This window comes from Pleurodeles waltl, chromosome 11 (assembly GCF_031143425.1).
Source record: "Pleurodeles waltl isolate 20211129_DDA chromosome 11, aPleWal1.hap1.20221129, whole genome shotgun sequence".
Classification (NCBI taxonomy): Eukaryota; Metazoa; Chordata; class Amphibia; order Caudata; family Salamandridae; genus Pleurodeles; species Pleurodeles waltl.
The window spans coordinates 415,982,599-416,001,235 of NC_090450.1; the positions used below are offsets into that span (position 1 = coordinate 415,982,599).

Below are 18,637 nucleotides of genomic sequence, written 5' to 3' on the forward strand. Positions count from 1 at the left end.
CAGGTCATACCTATGTATACATTACTGTACAGTTGAATTGCAATGTCTACAGATTGTTAAACAAATGCATAGTTCAAACACTTGACAGACTCAATACTTGTATTTTTTACAAGGATGTTTATTTATGTGCTAATAAGTGGATGGGGTATTGCTATAGGCTGGGGGGATGGTGGAGGAGAGTCCAGGTAAGAGTTCTAGTCTATTTGTATCACAAGTGCATTTTCAAAGGGGGCATAGGAAGTCGAGCAATGGCAGTTGAAGGTGGACAGGGCGACAGAGTGGGACACAAGGGTGACAATTAGGAGAGTCTTATTTCCTGGTGGGGTCTTGGCAATGTTCTCTGGCTTCTCCCTGGATCGCAGGGACCGTTTGTGGACTGGTTCTCCTTCTGCAGGAGGTGGGGTGCTGGTGGCCTGTTGTTCCTTTGGCGGGTCCTCCTGTCCACTAGTGTCAGCGGATGTAGAGGGCTGTTCATCAGTGTGGCTAGTGTGAGGGGCCCGATGGTGTGCCACTGCCTCCCTCATGGTGTTGGGCATATCTGCCAGCACCCCTGCGATGGTGACCAGGGTGGTGTGGATGTCCCTCAGATCTTCCCTGATCCCCAGGTACTGTCCCTCCTGCAGCCGCTGGGTCTCTTGCAAATTGGCCAGTATCTGTCCCATCGTCTCCTGGGAATGGTGGTATGCTCCCAGGATGTTGATGAGTGCCTCGTGGAGAGTTGGTTCCCTGGGCCTGTCCTCCCCCTGTTGCACAGCAGTCCTCCCAGCTTCCCTGTTGTCCTCTGCCTCTGTTCCCTGAACTGTGTGCCCACTGCCACTGACCCCAGTTCCCTGATCGTCCTGTGTTTGTGGGGTGGCCTGGGGTACCTGTAGTGGTGGACACACTGCTGATTGACGTGTCCTGGGGACAAAGGTATGGGCCCGCTGTGTAGGCACTGTGGTGGTGTTTCCTGAGGGAGGCTCTGTGGTGGTATGGGACTGTGCCTGGGTAACCGACTGTCCGGATGTCCCTGATGGGCCAGGTTGTTCATCCTGATCTAGGAATGCAGAGCTGCTGTCATCACTGTGGGCCTCTTCTGTGGGGGGACTGGATGTTGCTGGCACCTCATCTCCAGTGACATTGGGTGGGGGACCTGTTTGGATGTAAATGCAGTGTATTGTTTCTGCGTGTGCCATCTTGTGCATGGGTGTGTTGGCCTGTATGGTTGTGAATGCCCGGGCAGCTTAGGCTTGTGTGAGTGGTGATTTGGTTGGATAGGTGATTGTCTCAAGTGTGCATGCTTTGGTGATGTGTGTCCATGCAGGTCTGTGATGGGTGTCCATGCATTGGTGTTCCATGCAGGGCTTGGTAGTTGGAGGGGTGGGTTGTGATGGTGGGGTGTATGTGAGGTGGTGGAATGATGGGAGTGAGGGTGAGGGCGGGGGTATGTGATGGCATGCAGGTATGGGGGTGATAGTAATAGAGATTTGACTTACCAGAGTCCAGTACTCCTGCTACTCTGGCCAGGCCCTCAGGATGCAGTATTGCCAAGACTTGCTCCTCCCATATTGTTAGTTGTGGGGTAGGAGGTGGGGGTCTACCGTCAGTCCTCTGTACTGGTATCTGATTTCTTTCAAACACGGAACGCACCTTCACCCGTAGGTTGTTCCACCTCTTCCTGATGTCATCCCTTGTTCTGGGGTGCTGTCCCACGGCATTGACCCTGTCCACGATTCTCCTCCATAGCTCTATCTTCCTAGCGATGGATGTCTGCCGCACCTGTGATCCGAATAGCTGTGGCTCTACCCGGATGATTTCCTCCACCACGACCCTTAGCTCCTTCTCTGAGAACCTGGGGTGTCTTTGTGGTGCCATGGGTGTAGTGTGAGTGGTGTGTGTGAGGGTGTGTAGAGTGATGTGTTGGGGTGTGTGCTGTGAGGTGTGTGGATGGTGTATGGGTGGTGTTCTGTGGCTCAGGTTGGGTGGGTGCTCTTGCTGTATCTCTCTTTAGTGGCAATTTCTCTGAGTCATAAAGGGTTGTGGGTAATGTGTGTGTTTTATAGTGGCGTGGGTGTGGTGTGTGTATGGGTGTCAGGTGTGTGTTATTCAAATTGTCCAATGTGGTGTTGTTTTGTATGTGTGTGTGTATTTTGAGAGCGGCGGTATGTACCACCAATGGTTTATCGCGGTTGAATGTCCGCCACGGTGATTCATGGGTCATAATGCTGTGGGCGTAGTTCTGTTGGTGTAACGGTGTGAGTTTTGATACCGCCAGTTTATCACTGACCTTTCGGTTGGCGGACTTCTTTGTTTGTCTGTATAGTGACAGATTGCTATGTGTGTGTCTTAATATGGGTAGCGGTAAACCGCGGCGGTATGTTGCCGGCAGTCAGCATGGAGGTAGGCAGGACTTACCGCCAATGTCATAATGAAGGCCATAATGCCTTCATCACTAGGTACAGTGGTACTTTCACTAAATACAGCAAAATTACTGTGACAACAAATACTACAAAGTTAAAATACCTTATAAGTAGGGACGGCTGCACCGCAGTGGCAGAGGAGCATTGCCCCCCTGGCTGAGACAGCAGATGAAAAATAAAACAATAGCTTGCTATTGTTTTATTTTTCATCTGCTGGCTCAGCCAGCAGGGAGGGGCAGGGCTGGGCCGCGGGGAGGTGGGAGGTGGGAGGGGGGAGGAGGGGAGAGTGCACTAAGTGTGCAGGTGTGTTTGATAGAAAATGCAGCAAGAAAAGTTGGGAAATTACAATTAGAGATAGATACATTAGAAAAAGACATAAGGGGAATGGGGCTAAAAGAAGCCACGGATAAGAATTATACTATTTTGAATGATGTGATTATGAAATTCCAAGACGAGATTGAACAGAGGAAAGCCAGGAAACTTAGAAGAGACGAATTAGATTATAAAAATGGGAGAGTTTTTACTTTCTCGCGAAAATATGATCATCTGATAAAAACTGGGACAGCCATAGGGGAATCCAGTACCTCAACAGAATCTCCATCTACATCTAGGAACAGTTCAGCTACGAATATTAGTGATACAGGATTGAGTGAAATACAGGTGGAATCAAGTTCACAAGGAGTAGGTTTTTTACAAGAACTAAAGAGAATAAAACAGGGAAATTGGGAATTGAATTAAAAAAGGAATCGAGTAGGAAGACCAGAAGAGGGAAGAGAGGAGGAAAAAAGCGAAATGTACTCAGGAATGAGAACAAGATCACGGGACAAAAAGACATAGGATTATGTATAGAGGTTGAAAATAATGTAATCAACTTGTCTAATAAAGAGTTATCTTCAGATATGATTTCTCTTTTGAATAAGGGTCTTGGTTTCTGTCCATCATCAAAGGGAGATATTTGTAATTCTAAAATAGATTTATACAAATTTATAAGGAAATTGAAACTGAAGAAATATTTCTATTCAAGAATGAGAGATGAGGATGCAACCCAACAAGTGGAGTCGTTACATGGTGGTCTATCTATTCAGGACATCTATGATACAGTGACATTAATGTCAATTACAGACTATGAAGAATATCCAATTACCGTTGCAACTGTTTTACGAGATCTAAATCTAGCATCGAATAGACATATTACAAGTGGTCTTAAACAAAGATCCACCTGGGTGCCTAGATCCCAAGTGGAAGGTAACTTAGAAATCTTTTTTAGAATGGGATGGACCGATCTTAACAAAGAGATGAAGAAGAAAGGGATCTTGAGAAAACCAAATCTGACAGGTCGGGAATATACTGCACTGAAAGCTCTTAGAATGGATAAAGACATAGGGCCTCATTATGACCCTGGCGGGCGGCGGAGGCCGCCCGCCAGGATGCCGCCCTCCAAAATACCGCGCCGCGGTCAAAAGACCGCGGCGGGTATTACAAGTTTTCCCCTGGGCTGGCGGGCGGTTGCTGAAAAACCGCCCGCCAGCCCAGGGGAAAACGACCTTCCCACGAGGATGCCGGCTCGTAATCGAGCCGGCGGAGTGGGAAGGTGCGACGGGTGCAGTGGCACCCGTCGCGTATTTCAGTGTCTGCAAGGCAGACACTGAAATACTTTGCGGGGCCCTCTTACGGGGGCCCCTGCCGTGCCCATGCCATTGGCATGGGCACAGCAGGGGCCCCCAGGGGCCCCGCGACCCCCCCTACCGCCATCCTGTTCATGGCGGCTTTCCCGCCATGAACAGGATGGCGGTGGGGGGGGGTCAGAATCCTCATGGCTGCGGAGCGCGCTCCGCAGCCATGGAGGATTCACACGAGCAGCGGAAAGTCAGCGGGAGACCGCTGACTTTCCGCTTCTGACCGCGGCTGAACCGCCGCGGTCAGAATGCTCGTTGGAGCACCGCCAGCCTGTTGGCGGTGCTCCCGTGGTCGGTGGCCCTGGCGGCCACCGGCCGCCAGGGTCAGAATGACCCTCATAGTCATAAAAAGAGCGGATAAAGGTGGGAATATAGTGGTTATGAATCGCAAGGACTATGAGCAAGAAATATACATGCAATTAAATGATACAAATTGTTACGAGAAGGTGAAACATAACCCTATTATGACTCTAACTAGAGAAATTAATGATATGTTGAAAAGGTACAGGGAAAGTGAGCTATTGGATGAAAATGAGTTTCTCTATTTACGTGTTTATCGTCTGAAGTTTCCATGTATATATACCCTACCTAAAATACATAAACAGTCACTCTTCCCTCCTGGGAGACCGATTGTTTCAGGTATGGGGGGTCCTACGGAGAGACTCTCTGAATTCGTCGACATATTTTTACAACCATTTGTCTGTAACTTACCGTCTTTCATTAAAGATACTAAACATATACTCAGTATATTATCTGATATACAGTGGGAACCAGGCATGATCATGGTTACTCTAGATGTAGTAGCACTATACACCTCTATACAACATGATTTTGGATTAAGAGCGGTAGAACATTTTTTGAACAAAAGAGCAGCAAATTATTTAGAACATACTAAGATGATTCTTAATTTGATAGATTTCATATTGAACAATAATTATTTTCTATTCAAGAGTGATTGGTTTAAACAAAAACAGGGAGTAGCAATGGGATCCAAATTTTCCCCCTCGTACGCTAACTTGTTTATGGGGTGGTTAGAAGAAACATGGTTATGGGGTCCGGGCGCAGCACGATGGCACACACATATTTTATACTGGGGACGGTATATTGATGATTGTTTCATGTTATGGACAGGGGATGAGTCAACATTACAAGAGTTTTGTGAGTATCTTAATGCGAATGAAGTGAACATTAAGTTTACATATAAATACAGTGAGACTCATTTGGAATTCCTTGATGTAGAATTATATATAGAGGGTGATACAATTGAGAGTAGATTATATCGTAAACCAACCGCTTGTAATACTTTGTTGCACGCTACTAGTGCCCACCCTTGACATCAGATTGAGGCTATACCATTAGGAGAGATGATAAGAGCGAGGAGAAACTGCAGTAAGAATGAGGAGTTTGATGAACAAATTAGAGATATGGGACAAAGATTTATAGCCAGAGGCTATTCAGAGACACTTATACGCAAATCGTTTTATAAGGTGCGGAGTATACCCCGCAGGCAGACATTGGATCTAGGTATATGTCGAAAGAATGAGAAACGTAATAGGGATCACAAAATTAGAATCATCTTAGACTATACTGAAAATTCTCAAAAATTAATTCAAATTATGAATAAGTATTGGTCTCTATTAAGTCAAGATGAGATACTCCAGAAATTCATAGGAAAAAGACCGGAAGTGGTTTATAGAAGAGGGAATACCCTCAATAATATTCTTAGTCCAAGTTATTTGGCACATGAAACTACAAAGGATTGGCTTACTAGACGGAATTTGGGCTTCTTTAAATGTGGGTCGTGCACAGTGTGCAAGTGGGCATGGCAACCCAAAAAGGATGTGGATGATTTTAGGGGTGAAAAAATACTTATACGATCACACATAGACTGCAACACGAAATTTGTTATATATATGCTCATATGTGCTTGCGATAAATTATATATTGGTAGTACGATTCGGCCATTGAAAGTCAGGATTTCAGAACATTGGAGGGCGATCAACCAAGGGGACGAATGCTATCCCATAGCATCCCACATGAAAGTCTGTACAGCACAGGGTACTTATAAAATGTTCAAATTCATAGGTTTCGATCACTGTGAAATAAATCCACGGGGAGGCAATAGAGAGTTGGAATTACGCAGAAGAGAATCAAAATGGATTATGAGAATGGGAGCAGTGGAACGGGGTCTAAATACGGACCATGAAATGGAATATTTTTTAGGGGACAAGTAGTCCAATAGAGACTAGGGTGGAGAATCTACCCTATAAACTATTTAGGAATGAGTGAGATATGCCTTTTGAAGTAAAACACACGTATTGAAATGTAAGTCATCATTCTTAGAATAATAGAGTTCGGTGAAAAATAGGGGCACATACATATGGAATTATGGGAGATTTGGCTATAAGAAAATATTAAACATTCATATAAAAATATAATGTATATATTATGTGAAAATGGAACACAGTGAAATAATTGGGATATAAAGTGGAGATAAATGCTTAATATATGGAATAAGATACACGTTTTATATCATCAAGGGAGGCTAATTAATATATCATATAATGCTGTATTTATTCAAACAAGTGTTGGAGAAGGGGGCATATATATAGAATTTCGACCAATATTAAGACTGAGAGATGTCTAAGCAAATCGGAGCATGATAGCTCCAGTTAACATCAATAGGGAAATGTACAGATGTAAATAAAGAAAATAGTCCATCGTCAGTTTGCACCATCCCAGAATCGGGGAATACATTGTGTAGAGTCCGTCCTCTATTTTTACTACGTAGAGAGACGTATAAATAGTTGGGAGCTATGGCGGCCTCGGTTTAAAATACCGGAGCTGTGAAAGACGACGAAACTTGCAGCGTACTCGCGTGTGTAAGAATACAATCAATCGGTAAGCACATAATATGAATAATATGATGATAATTGTTATATTGAGTTGTAGGAGTTGTAGATATTAGGATTAAAACATATAAATATTGTATTTCTAATACGATTTTACAGGGATTTATGCTATACAGTTACAACAATCGGAGGTAGATGGGATATAGAGCTATACTAGGTGAGTGCTATATACATTTACACTATACTAATGTTAACTACTAAGAGGTTTTCCAATATAGTTATAGGTACTGAAAAAGTCATGATATTTCACCTATATATATATGTAGGTAATATGGAACAAATGGAACAGCCATAAAGAACACTGGGGAACGTATATGACAATTTGATATTCTTGGAAGGTATGAACAGCTGAAGTCTATTTGGTGATATTTGGATTGGGTTTGGAGAGCATCCTCTACAACAATACACTATAAAATAGGGTGATCTTTGCATGGGATGTGCACTTTTCTGATGTGCTGTATAAGGGGGGTGCATGTACACTATGAGAAATTAATCACTGATTATACATATTGTAATTGGGAATCTAAAATGTCGTAGTAATTCTAAACTTGTCACAATTAGTGATATGGTATATAAATAGAATCCTACCGACAAGCATGTTATGTTATCACAATATTACAAATTGAGAAGTACTTAGAACATATGATATTTTATTACATAACATCATATATGTAATGTTATTATAGGAAGTCCTGATGAAGTCCTGGGGGTACTCCCCGGATGAAACATGTGTTGACAAAGGGACAAAGGAGGAAGTTGCTGGACTGAACTGTTAACTTTGGAATTAATCACACAAGGATATAAATTGGGAACTTTGGAACTAACCATATAAGGATACACGATTTGGACTGATGGACATTATTTTTGGACTGTGGACAGGATAAAAATACATTTTGGTGTGATTTTGGTGAAACCTAGATAATAGGGGTAGAGTTTTGATTGATGTTTAAATTGTATTATTTTGATTTGCTCTTGTATATATTGTGTACTTAATAGAATTCGAATACTGCAATGAAACTAGAATTGTCTTTGTGTTACTGTCACGTGTGCAATTGAACTTATTTTCATATTTAGACAATATTTAGTTGTCGTTTCAGGGGGTTTAGAGGGTGTGACCCTAGTCATTTGCACCGTGTGATATAGTGGGACTTATTAGTACAGAAGTAGAGTAGGAAGCGCCTATTACTCATTATCCACCCTCTCATTCAATGTGTTTGACAGGCCATCTGAGGCCGGCAAAACACACATGTGCTCTTAGGTTTCTCCATCCCAGCTATATACACAGCCGTGCTGCAGAAACAGCACAGACCCCAGGTATGAGCAGTGACTGCCAGTCAGACCAATCCTGATGCTGCTTACATGCTATGTTTAGCATGTAAGCAGCGCCAGGATTGCTGAAGAGCCTGGGCTGGTGTCCAGAAGAGGAGCGAGGAAGCAGCAGGCGGTGACAGGAGACGGGCGGTGCAAGGTAAGTGTTTTCTTTTTTTAAAACAAAATGTTGTTCCCCCTTCGTCGTCCCCGTTCCCCCTTGACATATACAGCGGCTGCCGCTGCTTATAAGTTAAAAAATACTTACCCTATATACCTGTACGACTCAAAAGGATTATATACACACCATAAACTACATTCCTACCAAATTTAATTCAGATCTAGTCAGTTGTTTTCGTGCTATAAAGGAGGTCTAAGGGGCATATTTAAGAAAGGTGGCACTGCACAGCGCAGCGCCACTTTTCTTGCACCCCCCCTAACGCCACAATGTGTGCACCGTTTTTAAAATACGACACACCATCGTGGTAGTTAGGGGACTAGCATTAGAATTTTTTACGCTGGTCTGGAGCTTTGCAGGATTACAAGTTGACACTGCACCCAGTCACACACATTAATTCATTCAATCACCTTTCAGTGCAAATCAATACTGTTTGCTTAAAATTTTGAAATCTGCCTTTGTATGTATGTCTATATGAATTTAAGTGTATATATTACAGAGTGGGGGTAGCAGTTATAGTTAGGATTCCAGGAGATAGGAACCTTGCAGTTGTGCTCACTAATAACTTTGTGCCAGTTTGACAAGCCTCCACGAAATTTTACAGACATTCCTTTTTCTACACTAGTGGATGATGCGAAGCTTTGTGGATATTCATCATGGGTTTGCAAAGAAAAAAGGGTGGTCCCGAAATGCTATTTGGCACCAATGCATTTTCCATAGACTTAGGGGCATATTTAAGAGACCCTAGTGCCTCCTTGAACCACATTAGCATCACTTTTTTTTTTACGCTAATGTGGCCTAACAAGGCCAAAAACCATGCGCCATATTGATAACGTGGCACAACGCATGCCTTGTGCCACTTTGTAACCCTTTGCGCTACATTATGCCTGCGCCAGGCATAATGTATGCAAAGGGTTGAGTTCCCCTGTTAGGGGGGCCGAAAAAATGGCACAAAGAAATCTGAAAGATTTCTTTGCATCATTTTTTCTGCACTTTTAATGCCTGCTCAAAGCATGGGTTAAAAGGAGGCTTTCAGTGATTACAATGGGCTTCAATGAGTTTTGCAGGATTAGCATAAAAAATGTTGACACTAATCCTGCAAAGCTCATTGAAGCCCATTGGGGGAACTCACCCTTTGCATACATTATGCCTGGCGCAGGCATAATGTAGCGCAAGGGTTACAAAGTGGCACAAGGCATGCGTTGTGCCACTTTATCAATATGGTGCATGGTTTTTGGCCTTGTTAGGCCACATTAGCGTAAAAAAAATGATGCTAATGTGGTTCAAGGAGGCGCTAGGGGCTCTTAAATATGCCCCTAGGTCTATGGAAAATGCATTGGTGCCAAATAGCGTTTCGGGCCCACCCTTTTTTCTTTGCAAACCCATGATGAATACCCACAAAGCTTCGCATCATCCACCAATGTAGAAAAAGGAATGTCTGTTAAATGTCGTGGAGGCTTGTCAAACTGGCACAAAGTTATTAGTGAGCACAACTACAAGGTTCCTATATCCTGGAATCCTAACTATAACTGCTCTGTAATATATATACTTAAATTCATATAGACATACAAAGGCAGATTTCAAAATTTTAAGCAAACAGTATTGATCTGCACTGAAAGGTGATTGAACAAATTAATGTGTGTGACTGGGTGCAGTGTCAACTTGGTTTCTCTGTATAGCTTACTGGTACATTCAGCAGGTGTGGTGGTGAAGCACAAGGAAGGGCAGGACAAATACAACTGGGTCATGGGCACCGCACCATCTGGTCCCTTCTAGAAATGCCACTGCTTGTGAGCCGGAAGTACAAGGAAAGGAAGGCAGAATCTTTGCATGGGACACATGGAAAGGGAAACAGGTAAAATATGCAAGGAAAACAGAGGAAGCGAGGTAAGTAACGCACAAGCATTAAGGGGATATGAAGGCAGTTTTTGTGCAAAACCTATAGGGGAACGAAGCTAAGTAAACTGTACCTAGAACACAGAGGGAGCGACGGCGCAGCACTTATAACCTGTGCAAGGAATACAGAAGATGATTGAGGACAGCCGGTGAATGAAATCGACAGAGGAAGACATTTTGAATAACTGGAATTGTGTCTGATTATGCAGGAGAAATTTAAAGAAGCTGCTGTACCTGGCAGAAAGGCTCAGCGAGGAATCTTAGTCCACGGAATCATCCTAACACAGAAGGAGTTTCATTTTCCCAGCGAGCACCGCAGAGGGAGGCCATCTCTTTATTCCGTTCGGCTGAGCTCTTGGAGCAGCATGCTGCATGTTGAGATATGTATAGGTCACACCTCTCCCCCGCTGGGCAATCCCATTATCAGCTGAGAGCCCGTGCCTGCTGGGAGTCTACCTGTAGGGCACGGAGAGCGCATGCGCTGAGGGGAGAGACTGCGAACACACGCTCATCCTGGACAGGATGAGCAGACATGCCTCTGCCCGGACTGTCCGATAAAGTACTCACTACCAGAACAGCATATGAAGCTGTTCTCTATCATGAATGCATGACCAGGCACAATGAAAGTAATGTATTAGGGTAGCGGTTCTTAATCTTTTTTGTCTTCTGTGGACACTCATTGACTTATCACTGGAAAGCGAGGAGCCCCAAACTAACGAAATTTAATGATCCGAACCTCAACATGTACATCATACAAATACACAAATTATTACATATTGCATTTAAAAAATATTTTAATCAGAACTTTGAAGTGTTTAAAAATGTAACTTGATTTCTAAAAGACGGAGCAATATTGGTGTTTGCTAGCATATAATTGTGTCTTTATTCTCCAATGCATGCTCTCTTTTTGTGTGCGCAAACTAGTGCTACATTTGAGGTCACCATTTGTCCTTACTATATTCCTGTTGCTTTACTTGTGCCGCTCCTACAAATCAAGATAAGGGCAACAAATTCATTTTTAGCATCCATTTTCAAAAATTCACATTTACACAACGTTTTATCGTTTTAAATTTTCAGTTTTGTTTTTTAATGTATGTGTACTTTATAAATATGCTTTTATTTTATTTTTGAAACATCCAGGGACACCCTGACTGTGCGTCGCGGACACCACAGGTTATATTAGGGTATATGTAGCCAGTTCGGTATCCGAGGAAGATCACTACCAGAACCAGGTGGGGAGGAACTCACTACCAGGACAGCATGGTTTAAATGCCATTTTACTTTTAATATTTATTTGTTCAACACTTTTTGACTTTTTCGGAAACATTAACTAAACAAATTCAGTATTACGGACCATGTCTCAAATCTAACAATAACATGCACTTCTAAAAAAAGATACAAGCTAGACAGAACATTCTGGGGCGATGGGGCTTTCAGCTTCGTATGAAGTGGCCAGTGCTCAGTGGAGGTTGACCTGCAGATTTGCAAAGACTTGAAAACATCTTTAAACGTAGTTGCTGTACCGAACAATGACGCCACCGTGCCAGATGACCGCAAATGTTTCAGATCATGGAGCCACACCTTCAAACCTGGCTCAGCACACCTCAACAGCTGCGCCTGCAAGAACCTCCTTGAAACTCCCACCTTGGAAACTAGCACCTACCTCTAAACGTTCTACTTCACAAACGGTATTTAAACTAGGTTTACTTTAAGAATGCGAGAGGGCAAACGTTCTTTTTGCACTAGACAGGCTTTCAGGCAGAGGATGTCAGCCAGAGATAACATTAAGATAAGCCCCTGTGTGCATCGACTACCCAAATTGGATGGCAAGGTACCTTGAGTCATACAGCATGATGCAAAACTCTCTAATGGAACAGCATAAGACATTTACCATAATGTACTCTCTGCTAATGTGACATATTAAAGCACTACGTGAAGACACTATTCTTTGCCTGGAGACTTCAATCATGACCTGACTAGGGCTCGTCTGATTCGAGATCAACCATGAGCATCAGGAGCATGAATGTGGCTAGTGACATTCACCATGGACTGTCTTGGCCTGGAAGGAGTAGGTCAAATCTGGGTATCTACAGGGAACTGCAGTTTCTGCTCAGGTTGCACATTTTGATTGCTCTCCCGATTGTTGTCCCCCTTACCTCATATAAATGAACAGTAGTTGATACCTTCATGTAATAATCTTCATGGCCCCTACTCGTTCCACAACTTTGACTGATGCTCCAAATACTATTTCTCACATTTCGCGTCATTTTACTCAGTGCTTTAAATGGAAATATTGAAGTGTTTGCACTCAATATCCACAGTACCCTTTGCTCCTGAAAAGTGGCAGTATTCTCACATTAAAAATATTGCAGCAGAACTGAAAAGAGCAGGTACTCTCTTTTTCAAATAAAAAAGTGCAGGTACTCAGTACTGGATTGTACCTGCTCAATTAAAGCACATATTTCACTCATATGGCATTCCCGAGTTGGTGTTATCACCTGGTTGACCTAACCATCTGTGATTATGCTTGTTTGGTGTGAATAAACACGGTTGTGTACATATGCCCACTTGTTCTTCTTAACTCCCCCATAGGACAAACACGAATCCACTAGATCTTAGTGGGCAGAAGTTTCAAACTGCTAGTTCCCACATACAAAACATAACACATATTTCATACAATGGAGACCACCAGACAGTCAGGTATCACCAGGCTCACAACAGCACTCGCCTTCAACCAACAACACACAAGTATTTAACTCAACACATTAGACCAGGGGTCTCAAACCTTTTCTATAAGAAGATCTACTTATGTTCAACGAAATTCAACCTGAGCTCCTAATATTGTTAGAGTTGTAATTGTGACCACAATAGAAAAGATTACGTAGGTGGCCACCAAATGCAAGATTACGAGCAGTGATCATCTAAGTTCATCAGGTATGGTTACCAGAAGTTATGTAAAAAGGCTTTGTAAATGTAGAATGTCTCAAAGTAGGTAATACATAAAAGATATAACTGCAACGCACCTGGTACCAAGGTAAAATTATTAGTGATAGGTCTCCCCAGTGCCACATAATTTACCATTGAAATGCCAGTTTTAAAAATACTTTGGGAATACAACCATTTTCTTAAAAAATCAGCTTATGAGATCTGAAAATAGACACTTGTTTTTATTGATTACACACATTTTAATTTTAGTATAAATATATTACTTTAACTAAGCACCGATTCCTATGACTCCTCACTAATCTCACAGTTAGCACCCCCTAACTCCCCTGCGGTTTGATGTGGTTCTTCAACCGCTCTCTACTAAAGTGGGCTTTAAATCAATCTTGTATTGGCGGAGGTTTTAGGTGACCTTTGCACTATTGCCATACCAGGAGGGTTTGGGGTATCTTTTTAGGTTGTCTGGGGCCCCTAGAATTCCCTGGCTTAGGTATGTCCAACATCAATTGAGTGAAATGAGGTGTGGGAACCTCTGGTCTAACCCTAAGGAAGGTAGAGGGTTTTCGAAAGAGACACTTAAGCAACTACATTGGCAATATATAATTTATCATTGGGCTCTGCTAGAGTGGGCCCTCACCTCTGCATTTCTCTAATACAAATATTGCTACAGTACATAGGGATATTTAGATGAGATTGAACCCCGCCCCAAGCCAAAATCTTTGTAGTAAGCTGGCTTGGTGTGCGGTGGGTACCTAAGTTACTTACACCTTACACCAGGTATCCCCTATTAGTGTAGTGTAGGCAGCGTCTAGAAGCCCAGCTCTCTAGAGGTAGCTGTGGATGAGTAGCCAAAGCTTATCTAGGAGACATGCAAAGCTCATGCAATACCACTGTAGTCACACAGCACTTACACATTTGAAAGAAAACACTCAGGCCCTCATTACGACCCTGGCGATCAGTGATAAAGTGGTAGTAATACTGCCAACAGGCTGGCGGTAACTACCGCCAAATTATGACCATGGCGGAAAGTTCACCAGAAGACAGCCAATGTACCACACTGACCGCCAGGGTGGAAACAACAGGCACCACCGCGGTAGCAGCCTACAACCAGGCGGAAGTCAAAGTTCTGCCCACCATATTACAACTACACAATCCGCCACCTTTTCTGGGGCAGTACCAACAACATCAAAAGCCTGGAGGAAACAGACCTCAGAAGTGAAAGGACTCACTTTTGGAGACACAGGGAAGAACCATGATGCCATGGAACCCGAACTGCATGTTTTTCGATGATATTCTACATTCTGCGCCACCACGAACACCAACGCCGGCGAAAACAATGACAGTGAGTACAGCCACCTAGCACACAAGGGAGGGAGGGGGGAAAATGAGAGTGACACACACGCACCATACACACCCCCCACACACACACACACACACAACTTACACACAACCCGCTGCCCAAGAAAACAAGTTAATCCCCGTAAATCAGCTGAATAATGCAAGGTAAAAAAGAACTTACCAAAGTGATTATAATAAGATCAACACAGTAGAAATATTAATTTAGGCAATGTAATAGATATATACAAATGTACAGAACAAGGGACACAGCCCAGTCCTCCTTTTGCGTGCGCCACATGGTCACAGGCCAAAGTCCTAGGCCCCACTTGTCACCTGCATCAACACGGAGAGAACACTGCATGGGCACCAGCTGGTAAATAGGCAGGCACCTCAGGGGGACGAGTGTGGGCACCTCAGCAGGGAGCTGAAACAAGATCACTGGTTCTGGAGGGGGTAACATGCCCTGTGCTTGGTCCTGGGGAGTGCAAGGCCACAGTCTCTGGAGTGGGTGTCTTGCATACTGGTTCTGGAGGGGGCAACATGCCCTGTGCCTGGTCCTGGGGAGTGATAGGCCACAGTCTCTGGAGTGGGTGTCTTGCCCACTGGTTCTGGAGGGGGCAGCATGCCCTATGCTTGGTGCTGGGGAGTGATAGGTCACAGTCTCTGGAGTGGGTGTCTTGCCCACTGGTTCTGGAGGGGGCAACATGCCCTGTGCTTGGTCCTGGGGAGTGCAAGGCCACAGTCTCTGGAGTGGGTGTCTTGCCCACTGGGTCTGGAGGGGGCAACATGCCCTGTGCTTGGTTTTGGGAAGTGATAGGCCACAGTCTCTGGAGTGGGTGTCTTTCCCACTGGTTCTGGAGGGGACAGGCCACACAGCAGCCCATGGAGGCAGGATAACATTACGTCTGCCAGCAGTGACAGCTGCACTGTGTTGGTGGTAGTGGGAGGATCCTGCACATGCCCTGCACCCTCGGACAGATACACTGTGGTGGTGCTGCTGGTGGTGGGTGGCTCCTGCACATCCCCTGAACCCTCGGATGGATGCACTGTGGTGGTGCTCCTGGTGGTGGGTGGCTTCTGCACATCCCCTGCATCCTCGGATGGATGCACAACCATTGTTGGTGGTGGGGGCTCCGGCACAGCTGCTGGTACAGACTCCTTGGTGTTCCTGCCTGCTGGTGCAGGCTCCTTGGTCTTCCTGCCTGTTTGTGCAGGCTCCTTGGTCTTTCAGGTGGCAGGTGCAGGCTCCTTCCCCTTTAGACTGGCTGGTGCAGGCACCTTCCCCTTTAGGCTGGCTGGTGCAGGCTCCTTCCCCTTCAGTATATGTGGCCAGGATTTCTTTCTGCCACAAGTAGGTGCGGATGGAACTGGGCCCGTGGACTGTGTGGCTGAGGTGCTTGGCTGGGTTCGTGATACCCTGGCCACATGTGCAGGCCTGGGGGGGAGAGGGAGGGAAGAGGTGGATAGGAACAGTTTTTTAGGGACATTGGGGCAGGAAGAGGGAGAAGGAATGGGAGTGGAGGATGAGGGAGTTGTTTGTAACAGGTGTGGACGTAGCTAGGTGGGAGGTGGAGGAGGAGGAAGAGGGGGCGACAGTAGAACTAGTGAATGTTGTTGTGCCTGCAACTGGATGGTGTTTGTGTGAGTGCCTGTGGGATTAAGTGTCGTGCTTGTGTTTGCCTGTGACACTCTTGGGTGTTGTCTTGTGTGCATGCTCGTCTGTATGTGTGCCTGGGACGGGTTGGGGTTGAGGAGAATGGGACTGGGAAGTGGAAGTTGGAGGGGGGACGGTAGAAACAGCAACAATGGCTGCCATCAGAGAGGAGGCCAGAGCCTCAATCAATTTCTGTTGGGCCGCCAATCCAGTGTGACTGCCCTCCAGAAATGTATTTGATTGTTGCATCTGGGCTGCCAGCCCCTGGGTGGCATTCACAATGGTTGACTGCCCTACAGAAATGGATCTCAGGAGGTCAATAGCCTCCTCACTCAGGGCAGCAGGGTTCACTGGGGCAGGGCCTGAGGTGCCTGGGGCAATGGAGATGCCCACCCTCCTGGGTGAGCTGGCACGGGCAACTCGCTGAGGGGCTGCTGGGAGAGCGGTGCTGGTACAGGGGTGGCGGTTTTACCTGTAGCTGGGGTGGTCAAAGAAGTGTCCACCACCGCCAGGGAGCTTCCATCGTAGGAGGTATCTGTGTCTGAAGTGTCCCTCCAGTCTCCGCTGTGGTGCTCCCCTCCGTCCCACTGGTACCCTCACCGTCGGTGGACTCTGCCTCCTGGCTCCCGTGGGATGCAGCTCCCTACATCACCGGTGTCTCTGCTTCTCTGCCAGATGATGACAAGGCACATAAGTACAGAATGACCAAACAAGAAAGGGGGGGAGACAAAGGACACACTAGGTCAACGGCTGCACCAACACCACCGTTGGCGTACACAGCACCCTCACACACAGTCCCATTAGCTCCTCCGAAGTGAAGGCTGGGGCCCTTTCCCCGGTCACACGGGTCATGGTATGTTCCAGACACTGTCACAGCAGCACATGTAGTGTAGGTCTTCTCCTATGGAAGGTCGGGTAACAAGTGAGGAATATGATAAAAAATGGCGGTCACGTCCGTGGCGGTGCATACCGTCACCGTCGGCGTAGATCACCATTGGCCACTGTACCCCATAGGGCCCAATGTTAACCAATGAGGAGTTGCACGGCGGTTCCAGACCGCCTCTCGCAACGGCCCACAATGTCAGCGGAATTACCTCACTTCCACCTCTCCTTCCACACAGGACAGGTGGTCCCCATTTCAGGGGCAGGCCTCTGGAATAATGCTGCGTCACAAGAGATATTAGCACATACTGGACAAATCACACTGACCAATTACATGTTTACAGAATGCAAACTACTGTTGTAGCTCCATTGTTCAGTCTTTTGTCCCTTAGATACCTACCGCTGCGGATGAATAGGAGATGGAGACATACCCCTGTGTACAGACCCTTGGTGAACTTGGCTACACTGGAATACAGGCATATTATCCTCACATATAGACTTGACAGGGCCACAATCACAGAGCTGTGTGGCTAATTGGAGCCTGACCTGATATCTGCTATCCGTCACTCCCCAGGCATCCCCCCTCTTGTACAAGTGCTATCAGTATTCCATTTTCTGGCACTGGTTCTTTCCAAGTGACAGTGGGCTTGGCAGTAGGAATGTCACAGCCAATGTTCTCAAACGTGCTCACAAGAGTGTTGTCTGCCCCGATATAACAGATGTGCAGCTACATTGTTTTCCCACCAGGTTGAGGATTTGGCCACAGTGAAGGCCGAGTTTTATGCAATGGAACATATCCCCAACATAATTGGGGCGATTGATGGAACACATATTACATTTGTCTCCCCCCACCAGAATGAACAGGTGTTCAGGAATCGTAAGAGTTTCAACTCCATGAATGTTCAGATGGTGTGCTCTGCGGACCAGTACATCTCCCACGTCAATGCTAAGTATCCTGGGTCGTGCATGATACCTTTGTCCTGAGGAATAGCAGCATCCCAAATGTGATGGCCCAATTACAGAGGCACAGGGTGTGGCTAATAGGTGAGCCCTGGTTCCCACCCAGTGGATGTTGGTGTATGGGTATGGTGTTGGCCATATCAGATAGTGTGTGGCTAAATGTTGTCCCTCAATATTTGCAGGTGGCTCTGGTTACCCAAACCTATCATGGCTGCTGACCCCTGTGAGGAATGTCAGGACAAGGGCAGAAGAACATTACAATGAGGCACATGGGCGAGCCAGAAGGATAATTGAAAGGACCTTTGGCCTCCTGATGGCCAGGTTCTGGTGCCTCCATCTAACAGGTTGATCCCTGTGCTACTCACCCAAGAAGGTCTGCTAGATAGTAGTAGCATGCTGCATGTTGCACAACCTGGCCCTCAGATGCCATGTCCCTTTTCTGCAGTAGGAGGAGACAGGAGATGCCACTGTGGCAGCAGTAGACCAAGTGG

At 45.5% G+C, this 18,637-nt stretch overlaps 1 protein-coding gene across 1 annotated transcript in view; it reads right to left on the reverse strand.

Moving 5' to 3' along the window:
* MYO7B (myosin VIIB) overlaps nucleotides 1–10,694 on the reverse strand; it is a 1,466,311-nt gene extending 1,455,617 nt beyond the window's left edge. Inside the window, exon 1 of the mRNA XM_069213753.1 lies at nucleotides 10,604–10,694. The gene's annotated coding sequence lies outside the window, so the exon portion shown is untranslated. The remainder of the gene's footprint in view (nucleotides 1–10,603) is intronic.
* Between the last annotated feature and the right edge of the window lie 7,943 nt (nucleotides 10,695–18,637).